The sequence below is a fragment of the Sparus aurata genome, chromosome 20 (assembly GCF_900880675.1).
Source record: "Sparus aurata chromosome 20, fSpaAur1.1, whole genome shotgun sequence".
In the NCBI taxonomy this organism is placed as follows: domain Eukaryota; kingdom Metazoa; phylum Chordata; class Actinopteri; order Spariformes; family Sparidae; genus Sparus; species Sparus aurata.
In genome coordinates, this window is record NC_044206.1 from 9,530,894 (window position 1) to 9,550,264 (window position 19,371).

Here is a 19,371-nt window from a genome sequence, read left to right on the forward strand (position 1 = left end):
TCTCTTTGTTTATTCCTCCTCAATCCTTTGCTTATTCTCTGACCCTCCTTCTCCTTTCTTTCTTCTGTTCCTGTTTTTCTCTTTGATTACTCTCTTCTTCTTATCTTCTTCTTCTTCTTCTTCTTCTCCTTCCCCCTCCATTTCTTTTCTTTGCCTCTCTCTGAGTGTTTTGACTGACTTAGGGAGGCTGAAACAGCTGTTGGGCCCACACAGGCTCACACGCAGCCATTAATCTCTATTTCTGATGACTTGAACTCAAACGTTTACTCTGCCACAGTTTGCCTTGAATCAAATCAGCAGTGAACTTTGTGTTTCATGCTGGGGGGGTTTCCCCTCCCTTCACCATCCCTCTCTTCTCATGTCCTTCACTCACTAACCCCGCTAACCAGGTGAACAAACATACAAGATAAGGCCACATTTTTCAGGCTCACCCTTTGACTTTCAATTACGCTCCTATTTTTCGCCGTCCACGCTCAGCCTGAGTCCAAGCAAAACACTGCTACACTTCCTCCTCGGCCAAGAAAACATTTTCATGCTTCGACAAATATCCATACTCTCCGAGGCTGCCTGCTTCCTGGATCTGCTGGAAATGGCAGTACCAATTTGCTCTTTGTTGCCTCTCTTTGGTTTGGTTTACACGTCTTCTGCGCTCATACATAAACTTGCTTCTTTTTCATCTCCCTTTTTTTGTCCCACTACACGTGCAGAGCCCCCCCTCTTCATTACAGGGGTCAGCTTACCTGTGATCAGAGCAAATATAGACCTGATGCACTCTGACTGAAACGTGCATGGCTGGTATCATCGGACAATTTTATCTCAGTATCTCAACATACAGTATATTGGTATCAGTTTCTATGTTAGCCAATAGAATCAAGAAATTGCAGTGCCAGAACGTAAAGACATCTCTAAGAGCATTCTGCAACAGTGTCCCCCTTAACAGAGTTTGTCCACCAGAGAGCAGTGACAAGTTTGTTTCTGTACTGCAAAGTGTCTTTTACTGTAAAAGAAATTTTAAATTGCTTTCTTGACGAGAGTTGATGAGAATATAGACACCACCTTCATATCTGTATTTTAAACATGAAGCTGGAGACAGTTAGGTTAGCACAAAGACAGGAAACATGGGGTAAATTAAATATGATTGGTTAATTAGTGAGCCTAAGAGGTGTCTGCAGGGTAACACGTGCTTAAGTATTTCTTGGTGGATGATGGTAGTCCAACTTTGTTATCTTTAGAAAGCCACGCTAATCTAAGCTACCCATCTTCTGACTGTAGCATCCAACCTGCCCTCTACAGAAGAACAACCATAAAGGTCGACTGTGAAAGCTGGTTATTTCGATTTTTTTTTTAAATTGTGTTTCTTGTTGGGTAGCGACCTCAAGTTGCCATAGTAATGATTAGTCCACATAGGCAGGGGGATGGATGGATCAGACAAACACAGGACTTTCACACTGGAGACAACTGGCACCAAAAGTCAACGCTGGGTTATTTCAAATGTATTAAAACAAACTTTTAACTGGCGATGACATGATCTCAAAGGAACACTAATGCCTTTGGTCTGACCAAATGACCAAAATAAGAAGACGTAACCTTCAGATGATTGGATATTTCTGTGTAGTAATTAAAGTTATCCTTAATGCCAGAGTGCTCAGGTTGAAGTGAGGAGTCTGACAGCCAGAGGGGAGAAACTGTAGTCTGATGGTACGCGACTGAAACCATGTTTAATTTATTTCACCATGTTCATCTTTTGTCCACAGGGCCTGCCAGAATCAACCAACAAAGAAAGTTCAAACAATTTCTTGTAGTTGCTTTAACTTAATAATGTTGCCACTTATTTGATGTGAGGGATATTGAACTAACCCAGAAAGCAAATAACACGTCAAAAACTGTCACATGTTCATATTAAAAAAACAGATGTCAGCTGATGTTAAGATACTGGAATTTTTTAAACTCCCACATTGATACCGGGTCAATATTGGCCAATAAGCAGCTTCAATTCAAGAACAATTTCACAAGTTTGACGAAAGACTAAAACTTTATTTCAAACGTTGCTCTTTCATAATGGTACATATCCCTCAACATGAGTCCTTAGACCCACTGGTTCTGTTGTCTGTGTTGTCATCCCTCACACTGCCGGCACAAAATACTCTTAGTTTCATATTAAAGTTTCACGCAGTATAGTTTCAGGGGGAACGGCGAGAGGTGGAGACCAGCCAGAGCTGTGGAAACTTCACAGTCGTCCACATCAATCATACGCGAAGTTCACATGCAGTCAAGGTTTGGATAGCGGCCAGTCAACAAACAGACCTCAGCCTATCCCTGTCTTTCAAACTAAAAACTCATGGTTGGGTCAAAAATGTCCTCTCGCTTCACCCACGCAGTCCGCTAAAATCTGTTTCCTAAAGTATCTTAAATTTCGTTTTAAATCCATGACAGCTACTTTAGGTTGGGGAAGAGGATTTGGGAGTCGTTCCTCCACACAGCTGACAGCAGTGACCAGTTGTGGTGTCATCCTCTACTGGAGGGTTGTTGTTATAGATGAGCTGCGACCATTTGGTTACAAACAGATCATGATGGGGCACTTTTTTAACCAACGTCATCATGTGTGGCAAAATGGAGCAAAGAAATAAAAGCCAGAGAACCAGGCGGCGTGAAAGCAAATACAACGACGGTACTGAAAGTTTGCACCTCTGCTTCTGACCCTTTGCCTGTTGGTTACGTCAATGACACCCAAAGGTCACAAAAGGTCCCCCTCAGAGGAATGTAGAGCTCAGGTAAAGAAAAAATAAATGATGGGGAACAGACTGGAAAAACCCCGGGGAAGGTCTGTGCACATTTACTTTGTAAAGTACTGCTGTATCATTAGTGTAAATCATATGAGGGGAATGTTGATGAAACACATTACATGCATGTGTTAATAATCTGCTGCTGGCTGAGCTGAGAGCATAAAGGAGGCCGACATGGAACTATCAAAGCACGTTCTCCAGGAGGATATACTGTACACCTACTCTGCGGAGACTAACCGGGGAATTATGGCTCCAGTTAAACATGAAAAAAAGTCTCACGCTGTGCGGATCCAGCGCAGTTACGAGGGCTGAATTGATCACTCAGTGTTGTTTATCGGCTTCTGTGTTCTTATCACCACAGCAGGCTGGCTTTTTTTTATTGATCACCGATGAGCACGTTTGTTTACTGTCAGCCAACAAGCTCTTCGATCCATGTGCGGGTGCGTGTGTGTGGTATTTCACATGGTGGCCTCCCTCGTGGCCGGCTGGCAGGTTGCAGAGGTCACAAGGCCTCTGCCCCCCCCCACACAAGCTCGTAATGAGTCCAGCACTGTGCCTGCCTGTTGGTCTCCATAATTAAAACACCTCAAGGGCACCAACTTCAACTTCACCATGTTGCGTTGCACCAGTAATGTCAGCGACATGCATGAAAATTGATAGGTTATGTCATGTAACTGCTGTAATTATAAGGCAGAGTGATAAGCAGTGGTGGAGTTTATTCTGACCAAGGTAACGTGGGGGGGGGGGGGGGATAGTAATGATATACTGCTGCTGGATATAAATATGTGACAGGGAGGATTGAGTTTCATGTCTGACATCTGAGGAAAGGCTCTCACAGTTGCTAAAACAACTTACCCACCGGCGTTAACACCGCGTCTGATAACAGTCTGGACCTTATCTGAAAGTGAACCTAATATGTTTGCTTTCTTTTTCCAGAGGCTTTATCTTTCCACTTGATTTTTCCAGCAGAGGAAACATTATCAATAATTAATAACTGCATGATATGCAGCTAAAAGGAGATAACTGATTCTTTTTTTAAGTTAAAGCCCCTTCAAGCAGCAGAAAGTGTGTTTGAGGAAATAATGCAAATATCACAAACAAAACTTTCAAAAAAAATACACTTTTAAAAATACCATAGCAGAGGGATAGTGCAGGATATGGGCTATGAAATACCCACAATGATTACATTGCACTGTGCGGATAAACTTCAAGTCTCAATAGGCATCAAAAAGTCACAACAGATTTTTCAAACAGTGTAATGAAGTCCTCATGAACTTGTAACAGACTCGTTGTGTGTCTTTCTTTAAAAGTGATCGCACGTCAAAATTGAGAAAAAACTCACCAAATGAAGCTGCGACGAAACCAAAACAGGAGACTGGCTGGCTCCGGGTTAATTATCCCTCCAGCAGGAGCTGTCTTTGAGGCTCGCGTGGTCCGAGTGAGCCGGTGCTGCAGCCGGACTGTCCCGCTGGTGCGCCGGGTGTGAGGAGCGGCGCAGCGCGGAGGATGAGGGGAGGAAGGGGCGGTGCCGTGGATCAGATGCCGATTAAACCATCAGAGGAAGCTCCCACACGCTGCCCCGCTCCGGCCTGTCTCTGCAACATGTCAACCGGCTTGTCAACACGGTTTGAAGCACAAGGTAAACATGTAGGGAGATCGTCTTTTACAGCCAAACCAGGGGGCGCTACCACACGACCTTCATGAACTAATTAGGCGTTTTTGAGGATGTGAGGAAAGATGCATTCTGATTCTGAGTGGAGATTACATCCCTGTTTTCTAATCTGTCAAGTGATTAATCATCAGACTTTATCAGCTGAGCCTCTGCTGACACTGAGCCAGAGGAAAACACATAGTTATGAAATTAGTACATGGTGACTCAGTCTTAATGTCCAGTTACTTAAACTAGGCTAAACACAAGTGACACTGCAGGCCTGTGGATAAACAACCGTCTGTGTATGGTGGGCTAATATGAGCAGTTAAAGGGTTGTTTTTGATATTTTCAAATATGTGCTTGTTCTTTTCTTCCATGAAAAATGTTGATACCACCCCATGTTTGTACGCTAGCTACTGTATGAAACGTTTAGCTTAGCATGGCATGACGACTGGAAACAGGGAAACAGCTAGCGTTAGCTTGGTTCTGTCAAAACGTAACCAAATCTGCATGCCAACACTCACTAATGAATATGTTATATCTCATAAAAATTTGCCAAATCTATCATAATATCTGCTATATCTCTTCAGAGGAGCTGCCAGGCCAATTTCTTTTAAACAGAGCCAAGCTAGGGGTTTCCTCTTGTCCAGTCTTTATGCTAAGCTTAGCTAAATGTCGCCTGGCTGTAGATTTTCAGTGGAAAAGTACTATGAGAGTGGTTTCTTTTATTTGACCTCTATGCAAAAAAAGCAAATACATATTCCCAGTATAATATAACTTTTAACAGCTATTGCATATAATTCACAGTTTAGGTGTTCTTGTTATTGTTATATAGCTATAATCTGTAGACTCTTCAGCGCACATGGGGGCAGGTGAATACGTATGTTGTTCTTGTGTTTTAAAATCTGCACTCAGGGCAATTGTTCACGTTGCCATGTAACTGTTTGAAAAACTGAACTGAAATCCCTTGAAAGCTGTAAAGAAATGACATCAGTCTGCTCATGTTGTGGTGTAATGATTCAACTAAAGGAAACCAGATCAAGAGTCTAGTGAGTCATTGGACAAATGGCTAACGAGTCGCTGTTTATGATACGGTTTGTATTTTGCTTTTAAGTGACCATGCATGAAACAAACATAGTGAGTTCCCAATTAACCATTTGGATCAGAGGGATATATTGATTTTCCTTTGTTGCATACACAACTTTTAATCTCATGCTGATGAGGTAAGTACAGGTTTACATACGTAAAAAACAACACAGTTTCAACCATAAACTTAATTTTACTGACCGACTGCTGCAAAATTTCATTCAACGCTAGGGAGAACAACAGTCGTCAGAGATGTAGCCCCATAAAGTGCACATGCCAGTGGTCCCTCTGCTGACCTGTCCAACAGGAAACAGAGCCTTATCAACAGGAACAGAAGCATCCTCACCCCGTCCTCAAAGGCTTCCAGCAGGTCTGTCTGTCGTTAAAGCTCCGAGGTGGCCAGTAAGTTTGCCAGCGTACACCACGACCGATCACACCGCAGCCACATGCCTCCTCTTAGTGCCACAGTACCTCCCTGCAGTATACCACACACAAACACACACACACACACACACTTACAAGCTCACACGTAGGCAGGCGGAAGTAAACACAATCACACATCATTGGGAAAACCACCATCCCTCACTGTTTCAGACAACACCCTTCCTCATCGCACAGCCGTTAACAGTCTGTTGACTCATGCTGTCAAAGATTTTTAAAAAATGAATATTTTGTTTACATGGCTAGATTTGCAGTTATTCCATTTTCAAAATTCGCTAAAGGGAAGTTTCCTTATGAATCCAGTATACTTGGCTCCAATCAGTAATGTATTTCTAAAATCTATCCAATAAGAGCACTTTGCTATGTTTGAACGAGGACATGTTCAAGCACCACATTCACCTCTGGGTCACCATAATGTCCATCCATTCATTTAGTCTTTTCTGCTAAATGTAAAAGTCTTCCCCTCGTGAACAACATCTCACACCGACTCGACTTTGTTGAAATTGTGGGGAATGTGCTGTTTGTCTGTTTCAAAAAGACTGTGACTGGACAAGCATTGTTACTTGTTACTGATTGGTCCAGGATGCGTGTTTCTGTTTTGTTTTTTTGGAACAACATGTTTCCTTGTCAGCCAATCAGGGTCCACCTTTTCTGAGGACTGGGCCTTCGATTGTGTTCAGCATGACTCATTTAATTGTTTAATCCACTGTGTAATTATAGCAACAGATGATTCATTGCTTTTTTCATGACAAAGGAGCTGAATGGTGTCCTCTAAGCACAGACACTGTCTAATACCCACCTCTAATCTGTATATACAGTACTTGAGGGCATCTAAAGGATTAGTGTCTGCGTGTGTTTGTGGGTGTGTATGTGTGTGAATTCCATGGCGGTGTGTGTCAAACAGCATGTCTGTATTTGGTCTGTCTTGTCTCCAGCTGCCACCTATGCCCACACTTCTCGGGCATGAAGTGTTGGCACTGCCTCTTCAACAGACACTCGTTTGACACCTCCAGTAGCCAGGCTGCACGGCGCTCCCAGCAGATTCACAAGGCGACATTCACTTTGGATGTTTGCTGAACAAATTTCCAGATTTTCTGGCAAAGGTGGCAGAAAAGTTGGAATCCAGTTTCCTTTCGGAATCAACAAGCTCTTTTTCTTGCAGAAAATCCAGACTTGTACCGGTTTACAAAACATCCCCCGTGATAACCACTAGCTAACACCTCACAATGCACGCAAACAGCTGGCACGCTAAACAAATATCAGTGTGTTTGTCAAAGAGTAAGGCTGGTGATATACTATATTTATTCATATTGTGAACAAATCCTTTGAAGAGACGGAAACATGGAACTAATCCTTCTAACCAGTATTGTTTGTGTAGCCAAAGCCTGATGTAGCTTGTTCCTCTTTACCATTAGACAACCCCCACTGTTGTCTAAAAATAATTGAAAACACATTGATTGCACTGGTTGACATGTTCCATCATCACCAGAAACATGTGCACTGAAGATTCATTTGAGTCAGTCTCACATACACTACGATGGTGATGCCCTCATGAAAGCACCTAATATGTATTAATCCCCATTTTATTAAGGAAACTACAGTATATATATTTGTGTCCTTTTTTTTCTTTAAAGATGAAGAGAAAGAGCCGCAAATAGAGTAGGGAAGTCAAAAAGGTTTCAAGAGACAGACTAATGCATTGTTGTTGTTTTTTGTCTTTATTTGGGGATTTATAATATGTAAGAAGTCTGCAGTAAAATGTCCAAAAAAGTTCTTTTGTTATACATTTTACAGTATCCCCAATGTTTCCACGAATGCTCAAACCCAGAGAAATCTCTGAGTGATTCAGAGAGTGAGGAGGGAAGTTGGCGAACAAGACTAAACATCACATGAATAAAACTAAAACCTTGTCTGTGAAGAGGTTGAGTGTGTGTCTGTGTGTTTGAATCAATCACTCAACTCAGCACTCACCACCGACTCTGGCTCTCTTCCTTCTATTCCTCACGACTCTCTGTAACATTATGTGCATGAAGTAAAGTACATTTCCCTCGAGCTCCAGTCTGCAGTCAACATTACAGCATATAAAAACCCTACGATGGAGATCCCCCCCGTGGATCGCAGCTGGAGTCAAGCTGATAAACAGAAGTGAAGATAAATTCACATTTTCTCTCCGAGCATCGGTAAATGGCTCCAAGCGTAATCCGATGTGACTGCGAGTGTTTATTCCTCACAACCAAAACGTTCATAATGACAACAAAATGTAATGTTTAGCTGTCACATCGCCGCTGTTTTCAGCAAAAAATACTCAACTAGACCCACTGTACATTACCATCTCGCTAAAGAGCCAGATATTTTCCTCAGGACTGGTGGAGACCAAAACCGAGCCTCAAGCAGAGTAAATGTTGAACTTAGAAAATTGTTAGGTGGCCAAAAAAAAACAAACAGCCACCAAATCCAGTTGAATGCTAACGTTGCTGCGTGTCTCCTGGTTGTGTAAATGTGCAACTGTTAGCTAACATGCTATCCGTAACAAACGTACAAGGTAAACATGTTTGTTACTTGTTGCACTGTCCCCATTAAAGCAGGTTTAAGCTACAGTTGCACCTTTTTCAAGACCTTTTCTGAACTTCATTTTTTGGAGATTTCCTCTCCTGTGTGTTTGGCTTTGGTTCAATCATGGACTTAATCCAACCTCGTCCTCTAAAAACATTTGAATGCCTGAGTCATTACAGTGACTAAGGGCTGCTTTTAAGTTTGCCTTGGTAATAGGTTTATATTTGAAGTGTTTGTGTTGTAAATTGTGAACAGTCCTCTTGTAACAGTGGGTGTATTATCATTTCATCATGACTCCTTAGTCTAAATGTGTCTTTTGTATGTAATTGTTCAGGCAGTGCTTTTTAAATGCTGTTATCTTAGCTGATATGTTATCTGTAATGATTTCGGCACTTCAGCCTGCAAAGCCTTTTAAGATACTACAACTAAAACGTGTGTTTCGTAGAATTGTAGACTTTTTTATTTTTTTATGTCTGTCACTTATTCTCCTGCAGACTCGTTGGTGTTGTCCAGTCCTCTTCTGTCTTTCCAAACCACTTTGTTACTCGTATGTTTGAAGCACTGTTTGACATGTCTTGACTTCACACATTCTTACATTAAGTCTCTGTTTGGACCTGTTGGTTGTCCTGATTTTTAGGCTGCTTGGGTCTTTGTTACTGTGAGTTTGAGAAGCCAAATATTATTCCTGTCGATCTGCCGAAACTGTCATTTGTTTTTTTTTATCGCCTGGTTCCCATGCATCTCATCTCTCTTCTTTCTGTCTTGTATTTCTTTTGCACAATCTCAAATCCTCCTGTCCATCTCTCTGTTCCTGTTTGCGCCCCCCCTCCTCTCTCTCCCATGCTTTCCTTGCATCCCTCTTCTCTCTCCCCTTCACTCCATCCCAAGATAAACAACCTCTGTTCCGAGGCATGTCAGCTATTTGTTCAAAAAAGCTCACAAGTTTTTGGACGCCGTTCAGATCTGGGTCTCCGAAGGGAGGCAAGATTACAAATTTAGTGCTTTTTCACAATCTCCCCCTCTGTTTTTCATTTTTCTTGGTCTACGCTGCTCTTTTTTCCCCTCCAACTCTCTCACGACTCGTACATCTCTCGCTTGAACCCGAGTGATTCCAAGACGTGTGAGTTTCGACGCCCTGCCACCTTTATGTTTGACCTTTTGTTCCTCCTAGTCCGACCAGTTTGACCATACAGAGTCCTCGTATTCCCGTCTTGTTTGTTGAAGCTGATTTATTCTCTTTCGGGAACTTTCATCACTCTCCTCTGACTAACACACGAGGGGAGAACCGAGCAGCAGTTCTCATAGCTCTTGGCAGCCCTGTGTCAAGCACCTTTGGGAATCGCGCACAAACACACAACACACACTTCAGTGACTCTGCGGCAAAACGCTCCCACTTTGGCATTTGCTTGTTTGGAAAAGCTTTTATAGTCTAATGACCTGAAGTGGACTTCTTTCAGATGACAAGGATGCGTGTAAGTGTGTGTGCGTGTGTTTGTGTCTGTGTGTGTTTCATGATTTTCAATTGGTGCGACCACAAACAGGTTCCCCAACATGCTCACTGCCTACCTGTTGATGTGTACTGACACTTACATTTGATTTTACTGAATGAAAACACACACACAAACAGAGACACCAACTCCCATGTGTCACTTACTGGTGATGCATGCTGAGATCTGCTTCTTTTTATATCCCATCTCACACATGCTCATGCACATGCACATGCACGACAACACAGCGGCTGTGTTTAGACTGGGCCACCATTCCTATACAGAGATACAGATCACTGTTTTGCTTTCCCGAGCATGATGAAGGGGTAATTATATCCAACCAGAGGGAAAACATCAGAGAGAGAGAGTGACGGAGAAAGAGGAGGGGGTTGGTTTGTAGGGTCAGATCTTTTCCCTGTGACCACCAGTGGTAGCAGTGATGGTGAGAATACATTTTTAGGTTTTTCTTTGGTCTGAAATCAGTCCCTAAGCCTGCCTCATAAGTAGGTGTGTGACAACAAGCGTTAGCGTCTGACGCGCTTGTTGACCCTTTCGCTATGATTTACTTTGTGTTCCCCAAATGTCGAAGCTGCTCCACTGGCCTCAACCAATTTGTCTGTGGCTTGTTGTCTCGGTGAATCCTTCCAAGTGGTGTCTGGAAAAGGCAAAGTTCAGCCGTGATCCTTGTCAGCTGGAGTGTGCAAGTAATGTGTTTTGTGCTGCAGCTGCTGGCCCGAGGCACAGCATTTTGTTCAGGGACAAGGACAATAATTGTTTTTCCTTATAAACATTGAGCAAGCAGAATTGTTTGCCATGGATGTTTATGAAAAGCGATGACCCCAGGGGAAAAGAGAACTGACCGCTTACTAAACCTCTCTTCTGAACAGTGATTTTCCAATCAAAGGGTTAACCAATCTCCAAGGGTGAGCCCAGAAATCCACTGTATTCTGGCAGGGGACCAAAGCTTTGGACTGTGAGGTGCTGTTTCTAGTTCCAGCCACACATGGTTGCAAACTGCTCCAATGCGCGCTGAAGGTCACGTACTGATGAACAGAACCACATCATCTGCAAAGAGCGGAAAAGCAATTCTACAGTCCCCAAACCTGACGCCTCCTCTCCCTGGCTGCGCCTTGAGAGCTATAAAAATCGTAAACTAAATCTGTGATGAGGGACAACCCTTATGCTGTCCAATACCCACTGATTATATGGACCAACCACAACAACCACATTACTCTAAACTCAGGAGAAATGTGGTTGTCAGTTCAGGACTGACTAAAGGACGAGGACATATGACCTCCTCTAAACAACCTTGAAAGGGTGATGAGCTGGTCCACTGTTCCAACACCCTGGCATAAGCCCCCCCCGAGAGGCTGAGCAACGTGATACCCCCATAATTGGAGCACACCCTCCAGTCCCTGTTTTTTGAAATGTTAATTTGAGAGCTAGCTGCAGCTGATAAGATCTGCTACCAAGACTGGTCATTTAAGATGGCAAAATCTGCAATAGCTGGCTAAGAAAGGAGAGCGTGCTTTTGCCTACTTCTGTCTAGAAAAAAACAACCAAGAGTTTAGTTCTAAATGTGCCATTGTTATTGTTGTAAACCGTGTGAGAGAATGGAAATGTGCCGTGAGAGAACAGGCAGGCTGGCAAGAGCTGGAAGAGTAATTTCGGGGTGTGGGGCTTCACAAACAGTCAATTCAAAGCATTTTCTGTCAAGGTGAGCTCCAAAAACCAGACAATGGGATCGAGGAGAAACCGTTTTCAGAAGACAGATTAAGGGAGGCTTGGGGGGGAGAGGAGGGAGATGTGTAGCGAGTGAGTTGGTGTGTCAGAACAGGATGACTTTTTCACAGTCAGAACGTGGGGATGTCTTTCCAGGAAATTACTTTCACACAGTGCAAACGCCTGCCAGATATGCTGGAAACATTTCCAGCAGCAAGCCCAAGAAATTCAACCAATTACCAAAGTAATTTTCAAAGAAAATCACCACTGAGCCAGCCATGAACTGTAATATATTTTCATTTGAGACCAGAGACATTTTCAGGTAATGAACAACAGCCCTCTGAAATTATAAGTAATGGTTTGGAAAAAGGTCTTACTCCCAAACTGTGCAGCCACATTAGAGAGTTATGTACTGTATATAATGTGTGTACTTACAGGAATAGTCGTGTTTTGGGTGAGTTTTATTGCAATGCTGCTACTTGATCCTATAAACATGCATGGATTAAGCTAAAACAGACTGATCTCATCCTTCAGCATGCCATCAATAGTGCACGCTGAGACATTAGGAAAGCAGACATGACTTCTTCTCACTGGTAAAGCAGGAAAAAGAGTAAAATCCCCCAAAAATCCAGCTATGCCTTTGAGTGTCCCAGTGTCCTGTGTGTGAGTTTTGGACACCAGAGCAGACGATCTGCCTGCCAACAGTCTGTTTATAAAGCCCAAATTTCTCACTTTCAAACAAAACCAACCTTAATTAAATTCAAATTCTCAGTCTAAGTAATATCCTCGTTTTTTTATCGCAGCGGTGCACATTAAAACAGCGATTGAGTCCCAGTTAGTAAATCCTTTTTCTGCGGCATGATCTGCTCCCCAGAGACCAGACTGGTTTAAATTAGGCCTCTCCAACCTTCGGCGGCCCGTCCGCTAATTTGACTCCTAGAATAACAGCAGCTACTGTGTTTTTCAGGAGTCTGGAACCAAACGTCCGTCTGGGGAGTCTGCAGTGGACACAGGTGCTGGCGCTCTCACTCCCTCGCTCCCTTCGTCTAGGATTTTGGTTGACTTATGTGTTCAGGAGGGGGCTGTTTTACTATTTGACTGAAAAAAAATCCCAAATGTCTTGTTTTCATCAAGTGTGTTTCCTGAACCAGCCTTTGCTCCCCAGTCTGTCTGTGGATTTGGCTTGTGTGTTTTTTTTTTGTGCATGTGTGCTCATGTGGATGTGAGTATTATGTCGGGTACATGTGTAGAGCGACTGTGTCTGCCTGTTAGTTACTCCTTTTTAAGATTACAGATTACTGTCTTTCAGCTGTAACTAGCAATTTCAGCTATTTTTGCCTCTGAAATAGAAGTGAAAATTAATATTCAGGTACTTTCAATTCAACATTAAACTTTATGAATGGAAAATGTTTTATTTCACACCCAAACATTCACATACATGACCGTGCCATAACATGTTAAGTCCATTCATCCGTACATGTGCATACAAAAGCAGTTATAACACCCACGCAGAAAACCCTCAACCTGTTGCACACATGCCTGAACACACACACGAACACACATGCAGTCCATAAGTCCTCTAAACACACAGTGGATAAAAAAAAAAAAAAGCTGATCAAAGGAAAGTCCGGTGGTTTTAATGGTCTTCAGCAAGAACGGTGCTTTGGCTCCAAGCATGCAGGCACATGGGCACGAATACACTCACTGATTTATGGTGTTACTTAACCCACTTGATAACAGCTGTAAAGTTTATTCATATACATTTAAGTTGCATGAGCTGAATGAGACTACAGACAGAGGCGATAGAGACGAATACCTGACCATCTTATCCGGCACAATACCGGCATTGATTACCTCTATGAAGCCTGCTGTCTGGGTGTTATGATGAAATGGAGTGAATTGGGCTGGAATTTCACATTCAACATTGTTATACAGTAAATCTGTTGTTTTGCTTAGGAGCTCAAAGTGGTCCAGGTTAAAGTAGTAGTGAATAGTTAGACGTCACTGAAGTACGCCCCACATGCAGAAGTTGGATGAGATGATGGACGAGACTCAATGATGTCTGCACGATAAACATGAAGCAACCGGCAGGAGTTGCAGCTGGTTAGTCTAACTTAGCATAAAGACGGGAAGCCGGGGAAAGAGCCAGCCTGACTTCCTTCAAAGGTAAGGTAAGCTAAAATCAACATGACAACACATCTGAAGCACATGAATTAACAGATCATATCCCGAAAAATGACCTGTAGAGACAGCTGTTATAAGGTCACATCTATGGTTCAAGGTGTAAACCCTTACGTAGTAATTCTCTGTAAAAACCATGTCAACATTCAAAGGGAGATTAATTTTTAAACCTGGACTGCTGTAAAAGAGAGTGATCATGTTTCGAATGTATGTTCGCAAACCTAAAAATGTGGAAAGTTTACCACCAAAGAAAAACCAGCACACTGTAAGTGTAATCACGCTCTATTTGATACACTGTAAACCATAAAGCCCTCTGTTGGAAAATCCCCACCATTCCTGGTTTAGTCTCGCAAACCCCAACCCTTCTGCACTCCACCCCCCACCCCTCACCACCTCCTTGCTCCAGTCCCCATCACTCCACATTCAAGTGCACACATGCATACTGTAGATGTGGATCTCTTGCATTCGTTAAACTGGGATGCGACGCTGATTAGCTTCCTGGCAGGAACGCAGCCACCCACCCCCGGAGTCAAAGCCGGGTTCCTCCTGGAGGGCCCGACAGTCGGCGGAGAGAGAGCTGTAGCCGCCGCTGTTTGTTTGCACTATGTCCTTATTTCCGTGAATTCTGACCTGACAGGAAGCGTGTAGGGAGACGGGACAATGGGCTATTGTGAGACCACACTTTATGTCCATGTGAGGCTAAAACAGGAAAACGCACTAAGACGGGCGCATGCATACACACGCAATAAACACAGAGAACCCCGGCAAAGACCGTCATGTTCCCTGTCCCGTTTCTTTATCACGCACGCTCTTACTGTATGAGGATGTTCCAATAACAGCACAATTGACTGTCCCGATCTTCCCTTTAAATAGATAGCTCAACTTAAACCCTCATTCTAGACCCAATAGAAATCCCTAACCTAAATGTGTCCCTTTCCACATGAGAAGCAGGGGAATGTTCTCACTAGGCTGGATTTTCACTTTCTCTCCATTCGTTCACCTGCGTAAAACACACTAACACAGGTGTATATCCATTCACAAACAGTGCATGGAAACATTACATGTTTGAAAAAGGTGCGAACACACTTGGGGTGGGTAAGATTGTAGAAATCAGCAAGGGCGACCGAAAACATCCTACCTCCTCTCCTCAGGCTCCCCTTTAGAGCCACTCCTCCAAAACACATCCAACTGCTGGACTAGACCGACTGCCCCGTCGCTCTCGCTGGCCAGCTGGGAGAAGTTTGCGATTGTATAGTTCCTTGTGTTCCACAGTTTAATAAATGAATTCACAAACGATTCTGTTACATACATACATTACATACTGTGGGTGTGTGTTTTGTGCTAACTGGGTTAGCCGTTGGATAAGGCTGTTGGTTCTTCTGCGGCTCTGATCTTTGGCTGGCGGGTTACTGAGTTTAGCTGCCTGATAACAGTCCATCGCTACTGTGGACTATTGTTAGTATGTTAGTATTGGGAAATTTAGCCTGCACGTTCTCTGTCATCCTTGGGCACCTAGCTTGAGAATAGCTTTAGCAATATATCCACACTGAGCCCTCTGGTCATGCACTGTATGCTGTCCAATCATTTCATTTGAACCGAATACAGCGATTGGATCGGCTAATTAGAGGCCGAGAGCATTTGATTTATTGATTGCTGTCAGGATGTTAATAGATTTTACAAATATAATTAAAAAAGTAACACGTGTGTGCACACAACACAGCATATTTCAGTTGGTGAGGTTTTAAAGTCCTTTTCTGAACTTTAAATTTGACTACAGTGATTACTCCTTCAGGGTAAAGCCTCTAAAATACTATTTAGACCATGACCAGACCAACTGATGTCTGGTTGTGTGTCGGAGTGACCAAAAGTACTAGTTTCTGAACCAGTCCTGGGCCCCAAACAAAAATGACTAGCTTGATATGTGAAAAACAGTAGGTTTTTGGAAGGTTGGTTATGCTCATCATGTCAAAGGCACCCAACAGTGAAGTCATGGTGCACTGATACAGCCTGGAGAACACTTCTACATCAACGCAGCATGGTGAAAAAGTGAAAACACACAAGGTTAAGGTTGCTCTTAAAAAAAAAAAGTTCAACCCGTAATAGACTTTTCTTCTAGTTATACGTGATGATAAGCAGACCTTGTTATAATATAACAGTTTCACTTTTTCATGGATATACACCCACATCTACCCTCAGCTGATCATCGTGGCAAACTTTATGATCATATTTGGAAAGGTCTGCGGTTGCAGTAGTCTAAAAATGACATCCTTTTGCTGCTTTATGCAGCGCAGTTTGGGCTGTTGAGCTATTATAACCTACTGAGCCGCTGCAAACCACATTTAAACTACTTGGACTCCAGCATGGGTTCCTGACCACCATGTCCATGTCTCAGCCTGTGACCTCGGCCATGTCACCATCCAGGTCAGCTGGGTCTCCCGAGATCTGAGATCTCAGTGATTTATGGATTCACACAGGCTGTCAAAAGATGCAAAGGAATGGAATGATACAGAGGAAGGGAGGCTATTTACAGACTGGAGGTATGTGGCAGAGCAATGCTGTTTTCTGTACTGTGTGTGTGTGTTGGTGTGTGTGTTAGGCTGAGAGTATGGATTCGCTCTTCAAAGCCTGTGAATCTGAAGGTGTGATAACAGAGACTCCTATATAAACTGTACCATGTGTTTACTCTGTTAATCCACTGAATGGCGGTGACCAAGGCCCCGACAGAAGAGGGGTCAGGGTGTGTGTGTGTGTGAGAGAGAGAGAGAGAGAGAAAGAGAGAGAGAGAGAGAAGCCAGCACACACATGGGTCGTTCTTCCAGGTCAACCATCCATATGCAAAGAGCACACAGGTCAGACACTGACATTCCTCAGAGTACAAACACACACATGCACACACACACACACTCACCTACATGCATCTTTTTGTGTGATCCAAAACATGCTAACCAGAAAACATGCGGTACATGCGCTCCGATGCTTCACACATTTGTCAACAAGTGGATGCTGATGTCAGGCCGTCTGTGTGGGGTGGCCCTGTCAGTGTCATTTCACTCACCTCACTGTAATTAGTTCTCACTGTGTTTGGCTCAGTGGCATCTAAATGACAGTGTGAGTGGAGCTGCAGCAGTCGGGATGTAAGTGTGAAAATAATAGTGTGAGTGGAGAGTCTGCTGCCCAAAGTTTCTATTTCAGTATGATGAGGAAAAACAGGTTTAAGAGTAGGTATTTGTTACATTCTTGGTGTTTGTTATTGGATATGCTTGCTTTGACATTTTTAATTTTTTTATTTTTGCTGTTGTTGTTGTCAGGCAATTGTATTTGGTATGTTTTTATTTCAGTTGTTCAGCACCTTGTAACATGCTTTTGAAAGGTGCTATATAAATAAAGTTATTATTATTCTTATTATTACAGTCTAGGTAAAGTTCTGGTAACTGCTTTTTCACACTAACAGTTGTTCCAAAAGTTTGTTGCCACTTGCGGCAGTGTAACTAGCTTTAAACACAAAATTGACATATTGGTAATTTATAGGTTGATTAAGCTAACATATTAGCTAACTGTAGCTTGTTCACATGCCCAGCAAACACAGAGGAACATTCTTTTTTTGGTCATGTTTGTTTGCACATAATGAATTTAAGCACAATATTCACTCTTCCCATAGCTCCATTTTGGTCTCCACCATCTCCTGAAATATCTGTCTCTTTAGCTGCTAAATGCTCCACTGTGTTCACCTTTTTGACTGTCCAGCCACATGACAGTGGTTATGTTTTGATCAAATAAGTATGATTCAAGTAATTTCTATGTCTTTAAAATCATGACTCAACATTTGACCTATGCAGATACTGCATTTTGTCTTTGTATTACCTGATAAAGATATTTAAGCAGCGCAGTGGCAAAGTGTAGTAACAAATGTTCTTGTCTTCTTCCCAAGAAAATCTAAATCTAATACAACATCATTGTAATGTTTGCATGTTTAAAAAGTTGAAATTGTTGAGTAATGAAGAAAAATTCAAGCAATCCTCTGGTAACATTTTGTGAGGTTTCATCTGTAAAGATGGCCCCATATTTAGGCTTTTAGCAAAATGTATGTTAACCTGTTTTAAGACATGCTGTCATACAATATAATCTGGTCGCTGTCTTAAAAGACAGCTTTCACAGACCGCAGTGACTGCAGCTGAAGCTTAGAAAAGCCAAGGCAGAGTGCAGTAACTACACTTAGTGCAGTCTGCCTTGGTTTTTGGTCAGATTTTGTAGGAACTGCAATTTTTTACATCACTTTTCCTCTAAAAAGATTTAAATTAATAGACATTTAAGTTCAGTTTCAGTCATAACTCAAGTTTGTCCAAAAATTCTAGTTACTGCACTTTGGCTTTGTATGGCAGTACAGTCTCTCCATATTTTACCAGCAACTGCTGTTTAAACTCTTTTAAGGTTTTCAAGGTAAAGGGTCTGTACGTCACTCAGTCTTTTTCACTGGTTTCTCGTGGACCAGGTTTTCCTTGACACGTTTGGAGAGCACAGTGAAAAAGCAACAGCATACAGAGACCAAGGTGGTTGAGAAGAGGTACAACTGAGAGGTAGAAGTGGAGCAGTTAGCAGCAGCAGAGATCTCTGATATCCTTTCATGCACTTCTTGTCCATCCTAACTCTCTTTTTCTCCGCTCTTTCATTAAGCCTCCTTCGCTGCGTCCTTTCTCCTCTCCTCCTCATCCCTTTCCTGCTCTGATTGCCTGTCTCCTCGTGGCCCGATGCCCAGCCTCCACTGGGTAGCATTCCTCACCGCGAGCCAACGGGAAGAGAGGGATGGAAGGAGGGGGAGAGAGAGAGAGAGAGAGAGAGGGAGAGCAGAGAAGGAGAAGGACAAATGGAAGGAATGAGAGAAAGAACCACAGCGGGTCTCCTTATATAGAGTGTGATGTTATATATCTGTGACCTCGCTGTGGGGGCGAGGAGCAATTTCTTTCTCCAAATTGTTTGTCGCTTTCCAGCTTGTTGCCCGCTGGTCATAAACCTTCCCTCGCAGCCCTTCTGTTTATAGTCACATCCACTTGGTCTTAAACAGCCGCTCGCTTTTTACAACACTCTCACTCCGGCCACAGGATACCCACACAGTTTGACCACGCAGGGGTCTACTTAAATACACACAGCACACAAACACACGCAGCATTTTCTTTTTTCTTTTCGCAGCGGGGAATGAAACTCTATACGTTGAAGGTAAGTTATGATGCCTGCGCCGCTGCTGAGGTGCAAAAATACAAGATTTGCTGAGAAAGCAGAACGGACTCCACCCTGCCCTTCAGCTCTTATTTCTTCTGAGCAACTTCAGCCCGTGTGTGTGTGTGTGCTAGTTCTGAGGCTTGTAGGAGCATGTGTGTGCAGGCAATACAGAGGACTTTGTGTGCGTGAGTGTGTGTGGCATCTCCTCGGGGAACTGCTGGCAGATGCGGCAGTCAGACTGTGGGTATAGAGG

General features: G+C 43.0%; 1 protein-coding gene and 1 long non-coding RNA gene across 2 annotated transcripts in view; one reads left to right on the forward strand and one right to left on the reverse strand.

Moving 5' to 3' along the window:
- The window catches only part of cdc42ep1a (CDC42 effector protein (Rho GTPase binding) 1a), a 14,817-nt gene extending 10,560 nt beyond the window's left edge, over positions 1-4,257 (reverse strand). Inside the window, exon 1 of the mRNA XM_030400759.1 lies at positions 4,126-4,257. The gene's annotated coding sequence lies outside the window, so the exon portion shown is untranslated. The remainder of the gene's footprint in view (positions 1-4,125) is intronic.
- A 36-nt stretch (positions 4,258-4,293) lies between these two features.
- On the forward strand, positions 4,294-13,100 carry LOC115571375 (uncharacterized). Its single transcript, XR_003981914.1, has 3 exons — positions 4,294-4,422; positions 5,752-5,922; positions 12,691-13,100. It is a non-coding gene; the product is annotated as an uncharacterized LOC115571375 (long non-coding RNA).
- The last annotated feature ends 6,271 nt before the right edge of the window (positions 13,101-19,371 follow it).